Below are 25,002 nucleotides of genomic sequence, written 5' to 3' on the forward strand. Positions count from 1 at the left end.
ATTTACACCCTTCTCCCAGGTGTCTTTTACTGGAATTAATTAGTCTATAATCCAATATATCGGGGTTTTTTCTAATGTAGAAATGACTAAGGTGGAAAGGAAACCCTTGTTAGATAAAACTGGCAAAACTGAGAACTTCATTCAGACCTCTCGGATTAATTGTATCAAGTAGATAGGTCCATTTCGCCTCCCGCTGCAAGATTCTCTTGTCCCAATTGCCCTTCCTTGGAGATTTCGAAATGACCTCAATAACCTGGAATTGAATGGATTTCGGGTTTCCCTGGTGGCATTGTGTCACATGCCTGGCAATAGGTGTATCTCGCCTGTGTATTATGTCCCCCAGGTGTTCTCCTATACGTATACGAAGCTGGCGTTTAGTCTTGCCAATATAGCTCAGTGGACACGAGCATGTACATCTATAGACAACTCCCTCTGTCCGACAATTTGCAAAACTGTTGATATAAAATCTTCTGCCTGTAGTCAGATTAACAAAAGTTTTTGTCTGGTCAATGTATGGGCAATAGCTGCATGAACCACATCTAAAAGTACCAATCGGTCTACGATCAAGCCAAGTTCCTTCCCCTCTTTTTTGCTCAACATGACTATGGACCACCATATCTTTAATGGTTCTCCCCCTTCTATAGGTGACACTTGGGTGAGGGGTGATGAAATCCTTAAGATCAGGGTCTGCCTGTAATATACCCCAGTGACGTCTCAGAATACTGATGACTTTATGATTCTGGTCGTCATATGGTCCAATGAGTCTTGTGATCGATTCAACCGCTGGTTTCACACGTGGGGTCAATAGATCTCTCCTGTTGGTGTCTCGTGCCGACCTAAAGGCTGTTTTAATGACATGGGAAGGATAGCCTCTTGCTAAAAACCGGTCGCCCAGTTGCTGTGCTTGTTTATTAAACTCACTAAGGGATGAACAGTTCCTTCTGACACGAAGGAACTGCCCCTTTGGTATTCCCTTAAGTAACGGTAAGGGGTGATGACTCTCCCACCTTAAGAGGCTATTAGTAGCTGTTGGTTTGCGGTACACACTCGTGCCCAAAGTGCCATCTTCATATTTGTAAATTTTTGTATCCAGAAAGGTCAAACTGTCCCCTCCTATCTCATATGTGAATCTTAGGCCTAGCTGATTGATGTTAAGTTTAGCAACAAACTCCTGAAAAGTTCTTGCATCCCCCGTCCAGAGGACGAGGATGTCATCAATGTAACGACCCCAGAATGTAATCTGGGGTCCCCATATGACATCCCCGTCCCCAAAGACCACCCTATCCTCCCACCAGCCCAGGAACATGTTGGCATAGATGGGGGCACAGGGGCTCCCCATCGCGGTGCCCCTGAGCTGGTGGTAGAATCGGTTGTTAAATAAAAAATAGTTTCGGGTAAGTACAAATGTGAGGAGTTGGATCACAAACATGTTGTGTTCCCTAAATTGATTCCCTCTTGCATCCAGATAGAATTGTACCGCCTCTAGCCCCCTGTCATGTGGAATGCAGCTATACAACTGCTCCACATCAATGGATGCCAGAATGGTATTGGCATCCAGTTGTATTCCATCCAGTTTACACAGTAAATCTGTGGTATCTCTAATGTAGGACGGTTGCGTTGTGACAAAGGGGCGAAGTATTTTATCAAGATATATGCCTGGGTTCTGTCCCAGTGCATCTATACCCGAAACAATTGGTCGTCCTTTAAGTGGGTGAAGACCTTTATGGACCTTAGGGGTAGAATAGAATGTAGCTATAGTTGGGAATCGATTGTTAAGAAAGTTGTATTCATCCCTAGAGATCAGGGATTTATCCAAGGCCTTTAGTGTCATGCTATCAAGTTCTAACATGAATTCCCTAGTGGGGTCCGAGGTGAGGACAGCATAGGTGTTTCTATCAGATAATATTCTGGTACACATTTTCACATAATCTGGTGTATCCATAATTATAACGTTGCCCCCTTTATCTGAGGGCTTTATAGTTATCAGTTGATTTTTTTCCAGGTTAGAGAGGGCTTCCCTCTCACAGGGTGTCAGGTTGGGTTCACAGTTATACATTTTTGGTTTAATGTTCCTAATCTCATCTGCCACTAGTTTTGAAAAAATATCTAGACTGTTACAGTCCGTAACAGGTGGCATCTTTTTGCTTTTTAATTTTAAATCAGTGAATGGACCTACACCAATTGAGTTATTATCACCTTCCGACAGGCCCGCTAAAAGCCTGACGTCCTCCAAGGATTCAAGAGGGATACCTAACTTACGGCATTCAGCCAAATCATTCATTCTAAAAAACCTCCTCCATCTGAGTTTTCTTAGAAAGAGTTCAATGTCCTTAATCCAGGTGAAAGAATCAAAATGCGTGGTAGGTACAAAGGATAGGCCTCTATTAAGTACCATTTCCTCAGTTTTTGATAGCCTGTATGTGGACAAGTTATAAATCTGATGTCCCTCCTTTGCAGATATTTTTACCATTTCCTCACATTTCTGGGGTATCTTTCCCTGAATGTATAAGGGTCTCGTATCCCTAAAAAAGAGGACGGTGCTGGTGCTTGGGGTTGAGAGGAGGGGGTATAGGAGGAGGGTCCATAAGAGGGTAAAGGTACCGATGATTGACCTGATCCTCCCGCAGTCTGATAGTCTGGGGGTCCCTGATGGTCCCTGTTTCCCATTTGTTCCCATCGTCTTCTTCCCCCTCTCTGTCTTTCCCCCCTGTTTTTATTCACCCTTGGTCTAGGATCCCTTGGTCTGTTTTCCGTGTCAGAGATGTCAGAAGATGATATATCCCCTGTCCCTTCCTGACAATTAAAAGCTCGCTTGTGTTTGAAATCCTCGAGGTCTCTAATGAACCGCTTGTGTTTGCGGTTTTTTATATTCTGCTGGTATTTGTCTATGGTGGCCTGTAATGTCAGTTCTTTTGTCTGGAACTCAGGGTCCCCTTTAAATTTTAGGGCCTCTTCTCTTATTGTGTGTAAATTCTTCTGAGTTATTTCCAATGTACACCTCTCCTCCTCCAACAGTATGTTCATAAATCTCAGAGATGAGGCCAATGATTCTTCTTCCCACCTCTTAATGAGTTGTGGTGTTCTGGTTCTTTCAGCTGGTATAATATTAACCCTGAGGCCCCTGGGCACAATATTGTGTTTGATATAATGCTCCAGTGACTGGACCTCCCACCAAGATTTTGTGTTATTAATGTAGGCCAATTGTAGTTCCGAAAATACTGATTTAAGATTTGGTTTGCCAGTAGTTGTAATTTCTAGGGCTTTATCTGAAAATACCTCCTCAGCATCACTAAGCCACCTATTCGTATTTAATGGCCCCGATAGGAAGCCAGCCATATTATCATAAACCAATTTCAATTATTAAATTAGAGGATCACTTGAAAACCTTTTATCTTACTCTCTAAAACGTAACATTTATTATTATATTCATATTAAAATACTATAACAATTACTAAATAATTGGAAGAATTTCCAGATATATCAAAGGGGACATCAAAGTCGTGATTAGTGATAGTTAAGTGAAGTCCTAATATAGGTCAGTGGGCAGAGGGTGTACACCACCTGTTGTATTTAGTTAGGTATATAGTTATGATGAACTAAGGGGATCTAAATATTCCCTGATGTTACCCCTACCTTGCAACGGAGGTCAAAAACACCTTGATTTTTTGGGTGCCCCCCGTTCCTCGGCGGCTATCCCTAAATGCCCCTGTCACTATAGAGATTATCTTATCCCACCACCAGATAAAATGTGCTGGAGTGCAGATTCAGTCATATGTCATAGTCAATACAAAGGGTTAAGTCCAAATTTCATGTATATACTTGAATTTTCAGTTCTCAGTCTATAGATTAATCAATATGGCTATACTGCTGAGAACATACATGAGTTAATAGATCTAATCAGAATGATGGACCTGTGGTCCCAATACTTATCCTGCCAGGACTAGCTTGATCCCAGCTTAATCCCAACGCGTTTCCCCCCAACGTCTTGGGGTTCATCAGGGGATATCGGTATAACAATTTATTTCTAGTTAATTTGGGCCATCAGTCTATAATGAAAAGGGGATAAACATTCCTTAATTTCATATATGACATTTTAATCAACATATGACCCATATTGAATTGCACATACCTCCTCATCACATCAATCCATGTATTAGGAGTTCTGTGTAGTCCTCATGTGGTTCAGTTAAAGTTCTGTTGGAGTTCAGTAACCCCCCATATGATGTTCTATATCAATAGTCTAGGAGCTCCCAGCAACAATACTCTGGAAGATTCTGTGGCTAGTGAGTGCCTGCAGTGGCAGCGTTTCACTGCTGCATCAGATCCATATGTCTGGTGCGCGTGCTAAATAGATGTATATAAAGGGTACTGGTTCCCTCCCCCCAACACACAGGCACAGTCCGCCCATTCCGTTTTTCAAAATTCCCGCCTATGGGCGGTAACCGTGTCACAGCTAGTTATCTCTATCAGACGCTGCGCTGCGTTCCATGCCTCGTTTTCACATATAACTTCAGCACTGAATCCATTGTCAGTGGCTGGTTCTCCGGCTAAAAAACGCCCCCCTGATTGTTCATTGGGCGGCCAGACCATGTGGTCCTCAGCGACCCACGTGGGACGCATCTTGATTCCGCCTCCTCCCTCATTATATCGAGTGCAGCAAGGAAAGGCTGCATTTCCTGTAAAATACTTCGTTCCGCCCGCCCAAAAGGGTGCGCTCACATTACGGACGGCGGAAATGCCAGGTGCTGCAGAGAGACTGACACCATAGAAAGCATTGTTGCGTTCTATCTGATACCATAGTTAATTCTGAGATACACTGAGGACTATATAGGGATTCCTCAGTCGAACGGTTTTGATGTTATTTATAATGATTCAATTAGTAGCAAAAAAATCTACTATTAAATAGGGGTTTGGGGTAATTTTTTGCAACTTATGTACCAATACTATAATAAAAGAGCAATACACTTCATCCTTAAAATAATATTTATATATAGGGAATTTAGATGGGGAGGGGGGGGGGATTTTTGCAACTTATGTACCAATACTATAATAAAATTGGCAACACACTTCATCCTTTTCCCTACACATAAATATATTTAAAGGATGAAGTGTGTTGCCAATTTTATTATAGTATTGGTACATAAGTTGCAAAAATTCTCCCCCCCCCCCCCTCCCCATCTAAAAGCCCTATATATAAATATTATTTTAAGGATGAAGTGTATTGCTCTTTTATTATAGTATTGGTACATAAGTTGCAAAAAATTACCCCAAACCCCTATTTAATAGTAGATTTTTTTGCTACTAATTGAATCATTATAAATAACATCAAAACCGTTCGACTGAGGAATCCCTATATAGTCCTCAGTGTATCTCAGAATTAACTATGGTATCAGATAGAACGCAACAATGCTTTCTATGGTGTCAGTCTCTCTGCAGCACCTGGCATTTCCGCCGTCCGTAATGTGAGCGCACCCTTTTGGGCGGGCGGAACGAAGTATTTTACAGGAAATGCAGCCTTTCCTTGCTGCACTCGATATAATGAGGGAGGAGGCGGAATCAAGATGCGTCCCACGTGGGTCGCTGAGGACCACATGGTCTGGCCGCCCAATGAACAATCAGGGGGGCGTTTTTTAGCCGGAGAACCAGCCACTGACAATGGATTCAGTGCTGAAGTTATATGTGAAAACGAGGCATGGAACGCAGCGCAGCGTCTGATAGAGATAACTAGCTGTGACACGGTTACCGCCCATAGGCGGGAATTTTGAAAAACGGAATGGGCGGACTGTGCCTGTGTGTTGGGGGGAGGGAACCAGTACCCTTTATATACATCTATTTAGCACGCGCACCAGACATATGGATCTGATGCAGCAGTGAAACGCTGCCACTGCAGGCACTCACTAGCCACAGAATCTTCCAGAGTATTGTTGCTGGGAGCTCCTAGACTATTGATATAGAACATCATATGGGGGGTTACTGAACTCCAACAGAACTTTAACTGAACCACATGAGGACTACACAGAACTCCTAATACATGGATTGATGTGATGAGGAGGTATGTGCAATTCAATATGGGTCATATGTTGATTAAAATGTCATATATGAAATTAAGGAATGTTTATCCCCTTTTCATTATAGACTGATGGCCCAAATTAACTAGAAATAAATTGTTATACCGATATCCCCTGATGAACCCCAAGACGTTGGGGGGAAACGCGTTGGGATTAAGCTGGGATCAAGCTAGTCCTGGCAGGATAAGTATTGGGACCACAGGTCCATCATTCTGATTAGATCTATTAACTCATGTATGTTCTCAGCAGTATAGCCATATTGATTAATCTATAGACTGAGAACTGAAAATTCAAGTATATACATGAAATTTGGACTTAACCCTTTGTATTGACTATGACATATGACTGAATCTGCACTCCAGCACATTTTATCTGGTGGTGGGATAAGATAATCTCTATAGTGACAGGGGCATTTAGGGATAGCCGCCGAGGAACGGGGGGCACCCAAAAAATCAAGGTGTTTTTGACCTCCGTTGCAAGGTAGGGGTAACATCAGGGAATATTTAGATCCCCTTAGTTCATCATAACTATATACCTAACTAAATACAACAGGTGGTGTACACCCTCTGCCCACTGACCTATATTAGGACTTCACTTAACTATCACTAATCACGACTTTGATGTCCCCTTTGATATATCTGGAAATTCTTCCAATTATTTAGTAATTGTTATAGTATTTTAATATGAATATAATAATAAATGTTACGTTTTAGAGAGTAAGATAAAAGGTTTTCAATAAATCCTGCAGTACTCAGTCACTAACAGTGGTATGGAACCATCTCCCATCACTATCATTTCAAATTGGTGGTTTGATCCATCCTTATAAGTTTAAGCTGGTGCTACAGAACCCATCCTTATCTTTTATGATAGTGTGGACCTATACCTATAATTTCAGACTGGTAGTTTAAGCCATCCTCATTAATTCAGACTGCATCCCCATCATTTTTGTTGGTGGGGTAGACCCATCCTCAGCATATCAAGTTTTGGTGTGGGCCCATCCTTATCATTTCAAGCTGGTGGTGTGGGCCCATAATCATACTTTCAAGCTGGCAGTGTGGGCCCATAATCATCATTTCAAGCTGGTGGTGTGGACCCATCCTCATCATTTCAGTCTGGTGGTGTGGGCCCATAATCATCATTTCAGGCTGGTGGTGTGGGCCTATAATCATCATTTCAAGCAAGTGGTGTGGGCCCATCCTCATCATTTCAGGCTGGTGGTGTGGGCCCATAATCATCATTTCAAGCAAGTGGTGTGGGCCCATCCTCATCATTTCAGGCTGGTGGTGTGGGCCTATAATCATCATTTCAAGCTGGTGGTGTGGGCCCATCCTCATCATTTCAGGCTGGTGGTGTGGGCCCATCCTCATCATTTCAGGCTGGTGGTGTGGGCCCATAATCATCATTTCAGGCTGGTGGTGTGGGCCTATAATCATCATTTCAGGCTGGTGGTGTGGGCCCATCCTCATCATTTCAAACTAGTGTTTGTACCTTTCTTCATTTCATTCTGGTGGTGTGGACAGATCCTCATCATGTCAAGCTGGTGGTGTGGGCCCATCCTCATCATTTTAAACAGTTTGTGGGGAACTATCGGCAGCATGAATCAGTACTGGCTGTGTTTTTGTAGTCTTGTACATTTTACCCTGAAACGCTAGGCTCCTCCAAAGTCAACATACTTTGTAAAGCCGGCCAGGGACTATGCTTCTCAGCTCGCTTGTCAGAGTCAGGTCCTAGGCGGTTTCTCCATGACCTACTCCCAAGGACTGACTCTATACTCAGACCCAAAGGTCTCTCTCTATACACAGACATAGGGAGAGACCTATTAGTCATGGGGAGCAGGCAAGAAGAAGACAGCAGTTTACGACACTCTTATCTCCCTTCCCCTGAGATGATTTGGTGATAAACCAGCTGAGAAGATGTTAGAGGAGAGATACGTTTAGGAAGGAAGACACGTGGTAAGCGAGAACTTGGCACACTGCAGACCACAAGATGACAGATGAATAACACGGCTGAGTGAATGGCATGAACAAATTTCAATAAAGTCTATGAGTTATTGTAGCTGGAGAATAATTCAAGAGATAGCAGTGGGCAAGGAGTCGGCAAGGAGTCGGCAAGGCTGGAGGTGTGAAGCAAGTCAGAGATCTTACAGGATAAGAACACTAAAAGCACAGGGGATCAACCATTTCAAAAAGAGGACTATGGTGTCTTAGGCTATGTGCGCACAGTGCGTTATTCGCGGCGTTTTTGCACGTTTTTCGGGTGCGTTTTTGGCCTCAAAACTGCATGACTTTGCTTCCCCAGCAAAGTCTATGAGTTTTCATTTTTGCTGTCCGCACACAACTTTTTTTTTAAGCTGTGTTTTTGAGCTTGAAAAAAAAAATGGACATGTCAATTCTTTCCTGCGTTTTTCTGCGTTTTCCCCCCATGCAATGCATTGGAAAAACGCAGCAAAACGCAGAGATCAAAAATGCAGCAAAACGCAGCCAAAAACGCACCAAATCGCAGTAAAAACGCATGCGTTTTTTACGCGTTTTTTCGACGCGGGTGCGTTTTTGTGCGTTTTTAGCGGCCAAAAACGCACAAAAACGCAGCGTCAAAAAAACGCAGTGTGTGAACTTAGCCTTAATCCTATGAAACAGTTGTTCTTAAAAAGGCCTAGGGAGATGACGTCATCGAGCAACTTGCACAACCTGACGTGGAGCACAACAGTGGGCAGAGGCTCGAGGGGAAGGAAGCGAAGCATACACGGGACAGGAATGTAACGTCATTGTGGAACACTTCCAGCAGTCTGATACCTGATCTGTTTTATTTGGTTGGTCTCCAACTATCCAACCTGACACCCTGTTTGGACTGGCATCACACACATGTTGTGTCTACACCGCCATCTATTTTGAAGCAATTCTGTGATTTTGTGATCAGACAACCAAGACCAGGAACGAATCCAAAACATGAAGGAGATGCATATCTTATCAACTTTCTTTTTCTCTACATATGATCGGATTTCGCTTAAAAATGCTAAATATTGACCAAAATATGAGTTTAATACTTAGTCCTTACCAGATAGTGTGTCGCTCTGCATCACGTGTCCTCCTAAGTCCGACTTTGGCTCTGATCACAGGAAAGAAAAACAGGTTTTAACAAAAGTAGAAAAAGGGTAACATAAAAATCTGACTTAAATTAGAGCGATATCTGCAAATACATGATAATTGGACTATTTGGGTCACCATTAGATGTGCTCGTATTATCGTACATAAATCTTGGTACTGTATATAGCCATATTGTGGTACCTATAGACTTCACCGATGATCTACTATATGGCTAGGTTTAAAAAATGTTTGGTCTGTGTGCAGATGAGTCCACACACAGACAGCAATCTGACCAATATATGTCATTGTCGTAGTGTATAGGAATGATTTTTCAGATAAACTAAAGGTCCATCTGGTAAAAAAAAAATCAATATTTTGACAAGTCAGTGACCCACGCGTGTCTCCAGCACCAGGAGTTTTGCCATCTAGTCTACTGAATGCTTTTATAATGTTACTGTGTTGAGAAGGTAGATTTTATGATATAATCTCATGATGTTAATCATTTCCATGTAAAGGAAAGGTATTTCATGATCTGTTCAGTAGTGTTTTTTTCATGAAGCCTTTGATGAAGCAAGACTGAGGTCGAAACGTATTGCTCAATATAGTCATTGTGTTAGTCACAAGACGAGCTGTGATTTTTAAGCCACTCAGGACCCACTGACCACAGCATTTGTAAAGTGTCCAACAACCGTTTCTATCATTTTCTACACTTGGTGTTGGGAATTTGGAGCTTGGGATTGGGCAGTAGGTATCACAACGATATCCATCAGCTGATCTACTGGTGTTGCAATCTTAGCAACTGAACCCGGTGAGCCATAAATTTCATACTCCTTGAGTCTGAATTGTGTCTGTGATAATACACAAGGAGGCGCTATTTTTTTTTTTTCCATTTTCGTGGACAAGATGAGTGTGAGTTTTCATATTCCTTCACTCTGACACCCATAAGTGATGTAGAAAAACACATCAAGGCAGTCACAGCAGCAATTAGATGATACTAGACCGAGAAATAACACCTACGTGGGAACTCAGCCTAAGCCTAGTTTATATAAATTCCATGGCTGGTGCCATGCTCCTTTGGATGCTGTATTACGATGCTTTCCCCCTATAATATCATTACTTTTAGGAGAGAATAATCAGTAACGCAGCCTGATGCAGAGCACCGTATGGTAGTGTCTATATCACCGCAGTGATTAACATGCACTCATACAGGGAAGGCTGACATTCACTACATAGCACCGCCCACTGGACTCACTACGTAGGACCACACACTGGATTCACTCCGTAGGATCACACGCTAGACTCACTAAATAGGACCGCCCACTGCACTCACTACGTAGGAATTTCCACTGGACTCACTATGTAGGACCGCCCACTGGACTCACTACGTAGGACCGCCCACTGCACTCACTACGTAGGAATTCCCACTGGACTCACTATGTAGGACCGCCAACTGGACTCACTACGTAGGACTGCCGACTGGACTCACTATGTAGGACCGCCCACTGGACTCACTACGTAGGACTGTCCACTGGACTCACTATGTAGGACCGCCCACTGGACTCACTACATAGGACCGCCCACTGGACTCACTACGTAGGACTGCCCACTGGACTCACTACATAGGACTGCCCACTGGACTCACTACATAGGACCGCCCACTGGACTCACTATGTAGGAATTCCCACTGGACTCACTATGTAGGACTGCCAACTGGACTCACTACATAGGACCGCCCACTGGACTCACCACATAGGACTGCCCACTGGACTCACTACATAGGACTGCCCACTGGACTCACTATGTAGGAATTCCCACTGGACTCACTACGTAGGACCGCCAACTGGACTCACTACGTAGGACTGCCCACTGGACTCACTATTTAGGACCGCTCACTGGACTCACTACGTAGGACTGCCCACTGGACTCACTACGTAGGACTGCCCACTGGACTCACTATGTAGGAATTCCCACTGGACTCACTATGTATGGCCGCCAACTGGACTCACTATTTAGGACTGCCCACTGGACTCACTACGTAGGACTTCCCACTGGACTCACTACGTAGGACTGCCCACTGGACTCACTACGTAGGACTGCCCACTGGACTCACTACATAGGACTGCCCGCTGGACTCACTACATAGGACTGCCAACTGGACTCACTACAGAGGACTGCCCACTGGACTCACTACATAGGACCGCCCACTGGACTCACTACGTAGGACCGCCCACTGGACTCACTATGTAAGACTGCCCACTGGACTCACTATTTAGGACTGCCAACTGGACTCACTACGTAGGAACTCCGACTGGACTCACTACATAGGACCGCCAACTGGACTCACTATGGAGGAACTCCCACTGGACTCACTACGTAGGACCGCCAACTGGACTCACTACATAGGACTGCCAAATGGACTCACTACGTAGGAACTTCGACTGGACTCACTACGTAGGACCGCCAACTGGACTCACTATGTAGGAACTCCCACTGGACTCACTATGTAGGACCGCCCACTGGACTCACTACATAGGACTGCCCAGTGGACTCACTAGGTAGGACTGCCCACTGGACTCACTACGTAGGACTGCCCACTGGACTCACTACGTAGGGCATTATTTTCAAGGTGACAGGTTCTCTTAAGATCCCAGTATATTGGATTATTTTTTAGTACTTCCAGTGACCCGATTTATTATTGCTTTTGCATGTGTTTTTGTCTATTTTTTGGTATTTTTCATCTTTTATTTTCTTTCTTTTTAAGTGTTTTTTTTATTTTTTTTAAAACAATAATACTTGTCACTCCAAATGGAGCGGCAAGTACTGTATTACTGTCTTCACATTACTGGTTTGGATCTGACTTGTGAAACAAACACCAACTATAGAAGTGCGATGGTGGCACAGTTACATTATGTATTTTTTACATGTTAACCTGTGGGTTTTTCTTTTATGTTTGCCATTACCAGCATTGGCTGATTCAACAATTGTGATTTTATTTAAAAAAAAAGTCACAAAAGTTTTATGCCAATATACTCCAGTCCGACCTTGGAGATATCTTTTTGCACACCAGAAATGTGTCTGCAAATGTGAGAGATGCGTGTGACTTTTTATTGGAACATGCAACTTTTTTTTTGCTTAATAAAGGTTAAAGGTTTATTCCCATCTCAAAGATCCTATCTCAATATGTAGTAGGTGTAATAATAAGAATATTAGCAAATACCTCCAATTAGAAATGTAGTATAGTTCTACTGATAAGCTATGTTACCTCATGTGCAGGGCATTGCAACTTAGGTATCCTTGGTTACAGACACGCATATAGAAACAGTTAGTTGAAAGTGGTTGTAACCATGGATAGCTAAGCTGTAATGCCCTGCACATGAGGTAAGAGACATGGCTATATCAGGAGCACTATACTTGGAGATGGGAATACCCTTTTAACTGCCCTTTATCAGCCCATGTGAACAGGCCATTATTAATCCTACACGGCACCTCGCTAATTATATATATATATATATATACATATATATATATATATATATATATATATATATATATATATATATATTGTGATATAATCACTGGTACTATGCTGAGAGGGTTAAGGTGTGTTACCTGGGCCGGCTCTGTTGTGGACAGCTAATGAGATAGGTGGGACGGCTGTTCACCATATCTCCACCTCGGGGTGTGGTCCCAGGAATGAAAGTCAGTCCTCTGGACACACTCATGGCCCTGCACTGAAGTTCCTGTGCTGGAGGAAGTAGCTGGGTGTATTGATGGGTGGAGGTAAGGAAACAGCATCTGAGAAGGCTCTGCAGCGACTTGTGGACTGAACATAACCTGAAGGGCTGAGGTTTGGGAATGTACCTGTTTTCCTGCCTGTACATGCCATGTGATGTCCGTACCAGCGCGGTGCTTTATGAAGTGGAATAAAGCAGGCTGTGATCTTAAGAAACTGTGCCTCCTATGTCTACCTGAAGCCCTCATGCTGAGCGAGTAACCCCCTATGTTGCAAGGTGCAACGTCACATATGGTGGAGAATGCGGGCATGCGGTCTGGTTGCTAGGGGCAACGCAGCCTGGTTGCTAGGGGCAACGGCCTAGAACATATTCCTGTGGATACGGACTGCTTGCGGTGGATCGGCGGGTCCACGAAAATTTTTTGAAGCGGTTTGCGGTGGATCGGCGGGTCCACGAACAGGGACAGCGCTCTCAAGCACCTGGTGGTGAATCAGCAGGTCGTTGGGGACCCGTGCTGCAGTGGCGAGAGTCCAGCGACTGGAGGTTCCAGGCCAGCCGGAATTGCACGGCCCTGCTTGGTGAGCAGTGATACACCACAGGCTGGAGATCCTGGTTGTACGGGCGGTACAACCCGGAAAGGTTAGTGGTTCTCTAACCCCCCCCCCTGTCTTTGACCACCGGGTATTACCCATTGGAGCGCCCCTCCTGTTCCTCTTTTCGTTGCAGCATGGAGGAGCTCCTGAACCAGCTGCTGCAGAGCCAGCAGCACCAACAGCATGTGCCTGGAGGTCCAGTGACAGCAGTGGGGGCTAAAAGCCAAAAAGAGGGAATGGTCCCTGCAGACGTTGTGGAGGAGCTGTACCAGTTCCTGGTGCAGGGACAGCAGGAGCTGTCAGTGTGCAGCGATGTGGCAGCCATGGACCAGTTTGAGCGTTCCCTTCGGGGGCCGGTATGGACACTGGCTGCCCAGGGAGATAAGGGCGAACGGTGTGAACTGGGGGCTAAGGACGTTGCATGGAAACCCCAAAAGGGGGCGGAGTCCCAAAAAGGGGTGGTTGCCCAAAAGGGGGCGGAGTCCCAAAAAGGGGTGGTTGCCCAAAAGGGGGCGGAGTCCCAAAAAGGGGTGGTTGCCCAAAAGGGGGCGGAGTCCCAGAACGAGGTGGTTGCCCAAAAGGGGGCGGAGTCCCAAAAAGGGGTGGTTGCCCAAAAGGGGGCGGAGTCCCAAAAAGGGGTGGTTGCCCAAAAGGGGGCGGAGTCCCGGAACGGGGTAGTTACCCAACAGGGGGCGGAGCCTCAGAAAGCGATGGTGACCCAGAAGGGGGTGGAGCATTTACAAGCCAAACAGGTAGACTATAGCAAGGGGCAATGGGGTTCGCCTTACATATGTCCTACCTGCGGTATAGGCTATCCATCCAGTATGAGGCCACAGAAGTGCTCCGTGGACTTGAATGGGCTACGTGTGTCTGGTCTGTTAGACCCGGGGAGCCGGTTGACCTTAGTTAGACCCATGTCTGATCTCCATGTGATGGTGGGTAGGACGATAGAAGGAAGTTGTGTGCATGGGACCACTAAAGTATATCCTCTGGCCAGGGTGATGATTCAAACGGCCAAACGTTTGGGACGCCCTGATGTGGGTGTAGCGCCAGATCTGTTATATCCAGTTATCATAGGACGGGACTTTGAGCTCTTTCAGGATTTATGGAAGACAGAGGCCGGGACCGATTGCACAGGAATGAGTCGGCCCTCGCCTAAGAAAGCCTCTTTGCCGTATGAGGTTATACAGATTCCCTGTGGGATATTGGGGTGCTATGAGGAGATGGTACCTCCACATAAGGACTGTCAAGAGTTAGGGGTGACCATGACGTCTCCAAAAGGAAGTGACAGTGTGACCACTACAGTTATAGTAGCTCCAGAAAAGGGGGCCGACATCTGGTTAAGTGGGGACGTGTTAGTCCAGGACACCAGGGGGAGTGACGATGACTCCAGTAAAGACACTGACTCCAGAAAGGTGACAAGCAAGTACAGTGAGGTACAGAAGTGTGAGAAGGGGAAAACTTCCTCCCGACGCCGAAGACGTAATAAGCGCCGAGAGGTGGCACAGTGTATGTCGCCTGAGGGTGCCGAGAAAGTGAAATACCTGGGAAATGAAAACACGTTGCCAGTAGCAACTGCTACGGTAGAGTCAGACAGTGATATCCTACAGAAGAAAGAGGAATCAAAGACTGAACTGACACATTGTCACGACAAAAATCAGCAGGGTGAAATTGCAGGGAAGGAACCGACCAAAGAAGTAATGGCGGTGTCTCCTATAATTTCCATGCATGAAGCTGGAGGTCTGTTGGATGATAGCGCTGTACGAGATGACATCCTACAGAATAATATAGGAGAAGGAATCCAGGGCAGTGTTGGTGGAGTACAAATCCCCAAAGGTCATGGTGAGCAGACCGGTAAGCTACCCAGTGGTGAAGTGATGAATGTTGAAAATGGGGCCAAGGTTCTAAGAAGAACAGAGTGCCGTGCTGAAGGGCGTAACACCCTGGTAGAAGGCGATGCTGTAAACTCCCAAGAGAAGGCAGAGGGTGACACTGCAGAGACCCAAGTGGAAGTTGGAGGGAATGCAGTGAAGTCCCAAGACACAGCAGGTGCTGTAAAAGCGGAAAGAGCCTCTGAGGAAGAGGTGAAGTCTGGACGTGAGGTCTCATCAGAAGCTGAGAGCCTGACTGACTCAGTGGGTAAGACCAAGATCGCAGACAAGAAGATTGGCTCAGCTAAGAGCCTGAAACCCGAAGGCTCTGAGGCCGGGGCGGAACCCGAGGAGTGTGTAACTCAACAGGTGAAGCCTTTGGTGGAGAATATGGAGGAAGGCAAGAGACCTGAGAAACAGTCTGGTGTCCTTGACACTGAAGGAAGCAGACCAGTCTTCAAGTACCAGATAGACGTGCCGGAAGACTTAAGAGAAGCCTGTGCCAGTGAGAAGGTGCATGAGAGATTCCAGAAGGCAGTAGGGGCCTGTAAAGTGTACTTTGCCGCAGAGACTAATCAGTTGGTGGTGTGCTCTTTCAGTGATGCCACAAAGAAGCGAGTGGCAATCCTGAGTGACATGCACCTACGGTGTCTTCGTACGAAGTGGCTCATCACTGCAAAGAAGGATGAAGACACCAGACGCTTGGCGCAGCTGACCGCAGGCTTTCAAGAAGTGGTGGTTGTGAAGAAAGCATTAATTGGACTGGCATTGAGAGCACTAAGAAATAATATTAAGCAAGCCAGGAAGGTTCCAGGTGTCACAGCTGTGCATTTAGATAAAGACAGTGGAACATTTGGTATCTATGGGACAACTGCAGAAGCGGTGAAGACAGCTCGACGGTTGTTGGAGTTTGTGGAAGAGATCATGCAAGTGCCCAGAGAGATGGTCTTGAAACTTATTGGACGACATGGAAGAGCCATGCAGGAGATGGTTGATAAGACCGGGGTGACGACATTAAGAATTGATATTCATAACGAAGCCAGGAGGCCCTGTGAAGTCGGTATGGTTCCATGTGCCATTGTGGGCACAACTGGGTGTGTTGAAGATATACGAGCCCTCCTAGAATACCGTTTGGGATACCTGGAAGAGTTAAAACAATTGAATCGAGAAAGACGGAAGGTTGCAAACCAACTTCGCCAAGTTGGTGTAGTTTGGCGACCATATAGGGGCTATGGTCCCGAAGAGAAAGGTGGCCCGCTCGATGAACGTGTTGCTTCAGAGGGCAAAAGCAAGTCCAATGGTAAAAGGAGCCAGGGTCATAGAGGACCCAGGTATTCATCGGGCTATAGCACAGACTCTGAACGGTCTCAGTCCTGTGAGACACAATCCAAAGGACTGAATGAAAGTAGCGATGGGTCGTTAGCCAATGTCGTTGACAAGAGAGTGCACAATCCGAGAAACAGACGACGATGCCCGGGTAGAAGAGCCCACGATAGATTTATACACAGACCCTGCGGAGGGCCTGGATATGGCGCCTCTTCTGGCAGTTCACCGCTGAGGCCCCTCGATAGTGACCCCTCTAGTGGTCGGGATAGCTCAGGGTTAGACAGAACGGTAGTATCGACTGGGAGAGAGACTCTCTCCTACACTGACCGTGGGTGGCAGCCTTGGAGAGCTGGGACTGACCAGGGGGCGTATGAGAGAGTTCGCTGGGGAGGGTCCGGTGACTGTGACGGACGGTGCGTCAATGGCTGTAGTCCGGGGCGGACGGAGCGGGTGCTCTTGTCCGCTATGTCAAGGTGCCAAAACCCTCCGGCTTTGGGCAGAGGGGGAGGATATGTGATATAATCACTGGTACTATGCTGAGAGGGTTAAGGTGTGTTACCTGGGCCGGCTCTGTTGTGGACAGCTAATGAGATAGGTGGGACGGCTGTTCACCATATCTCCACCTCGGGGTGTGGTCCCAGGAATGAAAGTCAGTCCTCTGGACACACTCATGGCCCTGCACTGAAGTTCCTGTGCTGGAGGAAGTAGCTGGGTGTATTGATGGGTGGAGGTAAGGAAACAGCATCTGAGAAGGCTCTGCAGCGACTTGTGGACTGAACATAACCTGAAGGGCTGAGGTTTGGGAATGTACCTGTTTTCCTGCCTGTACATGCCATGTGATGTCCGTACCAGCGCGGTGCTTTATGAAGTGGAATAAAGCAGGCTGTGATCTTAAGAAACTGTGCCTCCTATGTCTACCTGAAGCCCTCATGCTGAGCGAGTAACCCCCTATGTTGCAAGGTGCAACGTCACAATATGTATATATATAGCCTACTAAAAGGAGAAAGAAATGTGATGTTTTTCCTTTTTTTTTCATTTAATTGTACTGTATTGATTTTTAATTTTTTTTTTATTTAATTTATTTAATTTTATTATTTTTTTATTTACTATTTAATTTTATTTCTTTTTTTATCTAATTTAATATTTTATTTTACTTTACTTTTTTCTACTGATGTTTTTACTTTTTTTAATGTAATTTATTTTTTTTTTATTTTATTTTATTTTTTTTTAAATATTTAATTTTATTTTTTTTTTTATTTAATTTTATTCAACTTTTTTCTAATATTTAATCTTATTTTAAATTTACACCATTTCTGCAGCAAAATGCACAACATTGCGAATCTGTCCGGTGTGAATGCGCCCTCCATGTTGTCAGCGAGAGTGGAGAGAATGACAGGTTACATAGGGAAAGTGAGAACGCCACCTGTGCTGCTGTCTGACCTCTTGTTCTTTTTCCGACTGCTGGGCTCTCTCCCCTTCCCTCTCCCATACAGTCATTTCCCTTTCCACAGCACAGACCATACAGGACGCTCTGCACTTCCTCTCACACTGTATGGGACAATGAGAAGATATCAGTGTAAATGGGGGGAAACGTGAAAAGTAAATAGTGAAGAAGTGACACGTGGCGAGTGACCACGGACCAAACCATGGGAAATGGAGCTGCATTGCTTCTATTATTTACGTTTATATGTTTGGTGTGTTTTTTTCTGCACACTTCATGTATAACATTAGTTCTATACGGCAAAGGACATGACAATCACGTTACATGTCAGAAATATCCAGATTCTAAATACATTTGCTTATGAAAAGCAATGTAATGGGGTTGTGAGCTTTGGAGAGAAAAAAAATAAAAAAAAGTTGATGATAAGATAACCAATCATCAGCAGTAATCTAACCAATCATCCGCAGTAATCAACCAATCATCAGCAGTAATCAACCAATCATCAGCAGTGATCTAACCAATCATCAGCAGTAATCTAACCAATCATTAGCAGTAGTTAACCAATCATCAGCTGTAATCTAACCAATCATCAGCAGTAATTAACTAATCATCAGCAGTAATCTAACCAATCCGACGTAATCTAACCAATCATCAGCAGTAATCTAACCAATCATCAGCAGTAATCTAACCAATCATTAGCAGTAATCTAACCAATCATTAGCAGTAATTAACCAATCATCAGAAGTAACCTAACCAATCATCAGCAGAAATTAACCAATCATCAGCAGTAATTAACCAATCAGAAGTAATCTAACCAATCATCAGAAGTAACCAACCAATCATCAGCAGTAATTAACCAATCAGCAGCAGTAATCTAAGCAATCATCAGAAGTAATCTAACCAATCATTAGCAGTAATCTAACCAATCATGTGCAGTAATTAACCAATCATCAGAAGTAATTAACCAATCATTAGCTGTAATCTAACCAATCATCAGCAGTAATTAACTAATCATCAGCAGTAATCTAACAATCAGAAGTAATCTAACCAATCATCAGCAGTAATTAACCAATCATCAGCAGTAATTAACTAATCAGAAGTAATCTAACCAATCATCAGCAGTAATTAACCAATCATCAGCAGTAATTAACCAATCATCAGCAGTAATCTAACCAATCATCAGCAGTAATTAACCAATCATCAGAAGTAATCTAACCAATCATCAGCAGTGATCTAACCAATCATCAGCAGTAATCTAATCAATCATTAGCAGTAATTAACCAATCATCAGCTGTAATCTTACCAATCATCAGCAGTAATTAACTAATCATCAGCAGCAATCTAACCAATCAGACGTAATCTAACCAATCATCAGCAGTAATCTAACCAATCATCAGCAGTAATCTAACCAATCATTAGCAGTAATCTAACCAATCATTAGCAGTAATTAACCAATCATCAGAAGTAACCTAACCAATCATCAGCAGAAATTAACCAATCATCAGCAGTAATTAACCAATCAGAAGTAATCTAACCAATCATCAGAAGTAACCAACCAATCATCAGCAGTAATTAACCAATCAGCAGCAGTAATCTAACCAATAATGTGCAGTAATTAACCAATCATCAGAAGTAATTAACCAATCATTAGCTGTAATCTAACCAATCATCAGCAGTAATTAACTAATCATCAGAAGTAATCTAACCAATCAGAAGTAATCTAACCAATCATCAGCAGTAATTAACCAATCATCAGCAGTAATTAACCAATCAGAAGTAATCTAACCAAACATCAGCAGTAATTAACCAATCATCAGCAGTAATTAACCAATCATCAGCAGTAATTAACCAATCATCAGCAGTAATTAACCAATCATCAGAAGTAATCTAACCAATCATCAGCAGTAATTAAAAAAACATCAGCAGTAATCGGTGGGGGATTCCAGAAGAAAGTGTTCAAATTCCCTGCATTGGCAACACTGGGGGACTAAGGCCCTGTGCACACAGTGCATTTTTATCACTTTTTTGATGCATTTTTATCACTTTTTTGATGCATTTTTAGTGCGATTTTGTCCCAAAACTGCATGCAAATCCTTATGTCTGCAAAGTCAATGTGAATCTTGATGGACACGTTGCTTTTTTCTTTGCAGATTTGGTGCAGAAATGAAGGAAAAATGTTGAGTTTTGGGGGTATTTTTGTTGCGTTTTTCATGCATTCTGGGGTGGAAAAATGCTGCAAAAATGCTGAGAGGCAAACCTTTTCAGCATTTTTGCAACATTTTTCAACCCCAGAATGCATGAAAAAAATCACAATAAAAGCGGGAAAAAAAGATCAACGTTTTTCCTGCCAAGAGATGCAGAGATTCCTGCAAGCCAAATACTCAATGTGGCACAGAATCTTCAAGGGAAGGTGTCGTAAAAAAAAAAAATTCAATAACTGAAAAAATATAAAGTAGTAATGTTTTGTTTAAATATTATTATTTGTTTTTAATTGAGCAAAATATAAAAAAAAAAAAAGTTTGATATTTTCCACTCTTAAATACTAGGGGGAGCAGCTGCTGAAATCCTACTTCAGAGTTACTGTAGAACTAGCTCACATCACAGCTGCAGTAAAAGTGTGTGGAATCTGATCTCCTGTGTGTGATGTCACAGCTCCCCCTTCCAACCTGGGTTTTCCTAAAGGATAAGGGAAGATGAAGTTTAGGATCACAGTGCAGAGCCATTTTGTTGGTGACCACAAATGTTTAAAGTGTCATCAAGGACCGCCGCATAGTGCTCCCCATATAGCATTCTGCACGGCCCGGTACAGCAATGCTCTGCCGCATGCACGCCCACCCGCAATGTTCTGCCACATGCACGCCCGCAATGCTCTGCCACACGCACACACACAATGCTCTCCCACACTCACGCCTGCAATGCTCTGCCACACGCACGTACAGACGCCCGCAATACTTTGCATGCACGCATGCCCGCACGCAATTTTCTGCCACATACATGCACACAATGCTCTGCCACATGCATGCCCGCAATGCTCTGCCCCACACCTGCACACAATGCTCTGCCACATACATGCACACAATGCTCTGCCACATACACGCCCGCAATGCTCTGCCCGACGCCTGAACGCAATGCTCTGCCACATACATGCACACAATGCTCTGCCACATGCACGCCCGCAATGCTCTTCCCCACGCGTGCACACAATGCTCTGCCACATACATGCACACAATGTTCTACCACATGCACGCCTGCAATTCTATACCCTATGCCCACACGCAATGCTGTGCCACAAACATGCAGACAATGCTCTGCCACATGCTCGCCCACAATGCTCTGCCCCACACACACAATGCTCTGCCACACGTACACCCGCAATCCTTTGCCACACGCACGCCTGCAATGCTCTGCTCCACTCACACAATGCTCTGCCACATGCAGATTCACAATGCTCTGCCAGACGCACGCCCGCCTGGAATGCTCTGCCACACGCACAGACTCCCACCCACCCGCAATGCTCTGCATGCACGCACGCCCACACGCAAGGTTCTGCATGCATGCATGCCCGCACTCATGCAATGATCTGCATGCACGCCCGCAGCGGCAAGGAGAGGGTGTGGTAGAGGGGGGAGGATAGTGGCGGCGCGGGTGGATATCATTGGAGACAATAGCAGCGGCGGCGCGGGGGGAGAGCGGGGGTGTCATTGAAGACGGTAGTAGCAGCGACCATGCAGGGGGGTGTAATTATAGACAGTAGCAGGGGCGGCGGGGGTAGGGGCAGCGGAACTTACACAGGCTGAACGGGTGACAGGGGGAAGAGCTGCACAAAGATGGTACCGATCTCCTCCCTCTGCTGTGATCTGGACAGCCGAGGGGGCGCATCCAGGTCACAGCAGGGAGCTCTCCTGTATTAAATTATTAAATATAGCATCTCAGCGTAACTATCAGAGTGAATTGACAGAGGGCTGCCATAAAGGAGGTGAGTAACTGTCGTTACACAAAGCAAATTCAAGATGGCAGCCCCCAGTGCTTCAGTAAATCTAGAATTAAATCAAAACTACATAAACAGTGAGTTTAATTTTGTATTGAAAATACTTGATTTCATAATCACTATTATTAATACAAAAATAAAAAACGCGACACCTTCCCTTTAAAGTGGTTTATCTGGGAGTTAGGGTCCCTCGGTATGTAAATCCTAGTACACATACTGTCAGGATTCCCCTCTATTGCTAGATCGAGCGGGAAATCATGTCCAATTAGTTCCTAAAGAAACTAAATAATAATGATAAAAAAAAAAAAAGTTTAGACTCACTCCCTGTTACCAATTTAATAATATACATAATAAAAAAAATAATAAATATACTGATAAAATAATATAATTAAAAATCTGAAGAAAAAAACAAAACAAACATATTTGGTGTTGCTACATACAAAAAAGTCCAATCTATGAAAATATAAAAATATCAACCTATACTGTAGAAGAAAAATTTTTTTCATTTTTGGGGAACTTCTGGAGGCAATGGGTCACGCAGAGTTTTTATTAGGGGTAACAGACTAAAGAGGGTTGAATACAAATGAACATAATTTATATTTTTAAAATAATGAGAAACTATATATCATTTCCTTCACAATTACTTGCTACTTAGTGTTGGTATTACATAGAATCTCAATAAAATACATTTAAGTTTGTGGGTGTAACGTGGAAAAAATGTGGAAAATGTCAAGGGGTATGAATACTTTTGCAAGTCACTGTATATATACGTGTGTATATAGAGGTTTCCCAGCAGAGGGTTACAGTAAATGCAGGGAGCATGTGTACACGCACACTGATGGGTTACACGTGGTCATAACACATTGCTGCCCCTTATCTATGCACGCCACGGGGCGCCCCACCCAGCAGGTCACATGTCCTGTAAAACTATCATCTCAGCCCATCTGTGGAATCCTTAGATGACAAATACGTAAAAAAATATAATATATATTAACTACGACAAACAGGAACTTGTAAAAACATAGATATTGTGCAAAAAAAAAAACAACCAAAAAGTGATCATAACAGGTTAATTCCATGTTCCATGGGTTCCGCACACATTTTAACATACATATCATTTGCTATGAACCCTGCCTTCCAATGTCACAACCTCTATGGTAGTTGAGGAGTTAATAATATATGCAAGAATCCAGCAATGAACAACCCATATGGAATAGGGTCACTATTTCTATCCATCAGTATAAAGGTTAATGGGAAATTAGTTAAGATTCTGTATATATTTGGGTTGAGGGTTGTATGTATAGCAATAATATGTGAACCAGTTCTCATTATATTGATATTTTTCTCATGTCTCTTTTATTATTGCTATGTTTCGGGTTTTGTTTTTATTTTTATAATAAAAAAATTACAGACAGTGGAAAAAAGGACTAAAAGGCATAAAAATAGATTTCTCATTGCTGGCAATGGGCAAGTCGTCAATATATCTGCTCCACTCTACAATGTCAGATTGACAAACCCCTGGACACACTTATACGAGACGGCTCTGGGATCAAATATCATTTTGCGCAAATATATTTGTTCTCCAAAAAATGCTTTAAAAGGATAAATTAAAAAATTATATATATATATATATATATATATATATATATAAAACTATATATGCATTAGTATATTAGTATTAATCTGCATTAATGTTATATTGTCAATATAATTTCTAGTCATCCTTTATTAATAGTTGCGGTCTCAATGATCTACCATGATATCATCCTATTCCAGTAATCCCTCCAAGCCTGCACGCCCCGGTATAAGTATAGGCACCCTCCCACCAACAGTCCTGTTACTGCTCATTTGGGGTTCCTGTCCATGTAACCCACCCCATCCTCCCAAGCATTGTGCACCCTAGTCAAGCAGTTGGATGTCTCTTACAGGTGCAGTCTTCAGCAATCCCACCCACCCTTCTCACCCCTGTATAAGTATAGGCATCCTCCCACCGACAGTCCTGTTATTGCTCCTTTGGGGTTCCTGTCCATGTAACCCACCCCATCTCCCAAGCATTGTGCACCCTAGTCAAGTGGTTGGATGTCTCTTGCAGGTGCAGTCTTCAGCAATCCCACCCACCCTTCTCACCTCTGTATACGTATAGGCACCCTCCCACCAACAGTCCTGTTACTTCTCCTTTGGGGTTCCTGTCCTTGTAACCCAGCCCATAGTCCCAAGCATTGTGCACCTTAGTCAAGTGGTTGGATGTCTCTTGCAGGTGCAGTCTCTTTGTACGGTCTGGTCTGTGTTTGCAGATATCCAGGCAGTCTCTCTCACTGCCCCTCCCTGTACTCAGAAGCTGTGAACATTCTGCTAAAAAAAAAAAAAAAGAACTGTCCTGTCCAGGGAGGGGATTCACACGGAACATGAGGTGTCTCTTGAGGTCAATGGGAAAGGATGGCAAGGCTTCGGAAATTTCCTGGAGATGGCGTGGAAGAAAGTGCAACAGATGTGTGAGAAAGGAAGAGAGAGAGAGGAAGCAGCAGAGGTCAGCGGAGAGAATTAGATGGAGAAAGGCGAGATAACAGGAGGGAGGAGTGGAGAAAGGCAGAGGAACAACCTTCAATGATGAAAGAGCTATGTACTAATGGGCCATGCTGCGTCCCCCGGGGGGAGCACACACTGATATTACAATGGCCAAAGGATTTCTTATCTTTATACTACAAAGGATGTAAAATAAAATATAATTGTGGCTCATAAAGAGCGATTATTATTGCATAGTTGGGAAGATTTCCCCCTAAAAAGGTCACTGTTGTTTAAACCAGTCAAAAGTACAAGGCACCATAAGAAACATATCTTATGCAAAAATGTGTTGGCATTTTTTCTCCACTTATGAGCCACTTTTTCTGCCTCACCTCA

The 25,002-nt window shown here is 44.0% G+C and overlaps 1 protein-coding gene across 1 annotated transcript in view; it reads right to left on the reverse strand.

Annotated features, from left to right (window-relative positions):
- Nucleotides 1-24,635, reverse strand: part of DMTN (dematin actin binding protein) — a 59,537-nt gene extending 34,902 nt beyond the window's left edge. The window contains exons 1-2 of the mRNA XM_075346452.1: nucleotides 24,332-24,635; nucleotides 9,123-9,173 (exon numbers count right to left, since the gene is read on the reverse strand). The gene's annotated coding sequence lies outside the window, so the exon portion shown is untranslated. The remainder of the gene's footprint in view (nucleotides 1-9,122; nucleotides 9,174-24,331) is intronic.
- Nucleotides 24,636-25,002: the final 367 nt, after the last annotated feature.

This window comes from Anomaloglossus baeobatrachus, chromosome 4 (genome assembly GCF_048569485.1).
Source record: "Anomaloglossus baeobatrachus isolate aAnoBae1 chromosome 4, aAnoBae1.hap1, whole genome shotgun sequence".
In the NCBI taxonomy this organism is placed as follows: domain Eukaryota; kingdom Metazoa; phylum Chordata; class Amphibia; order Anura; family Aromobatidae; genus Anomaloglossus; species Anomaloglossus baeobatrachus.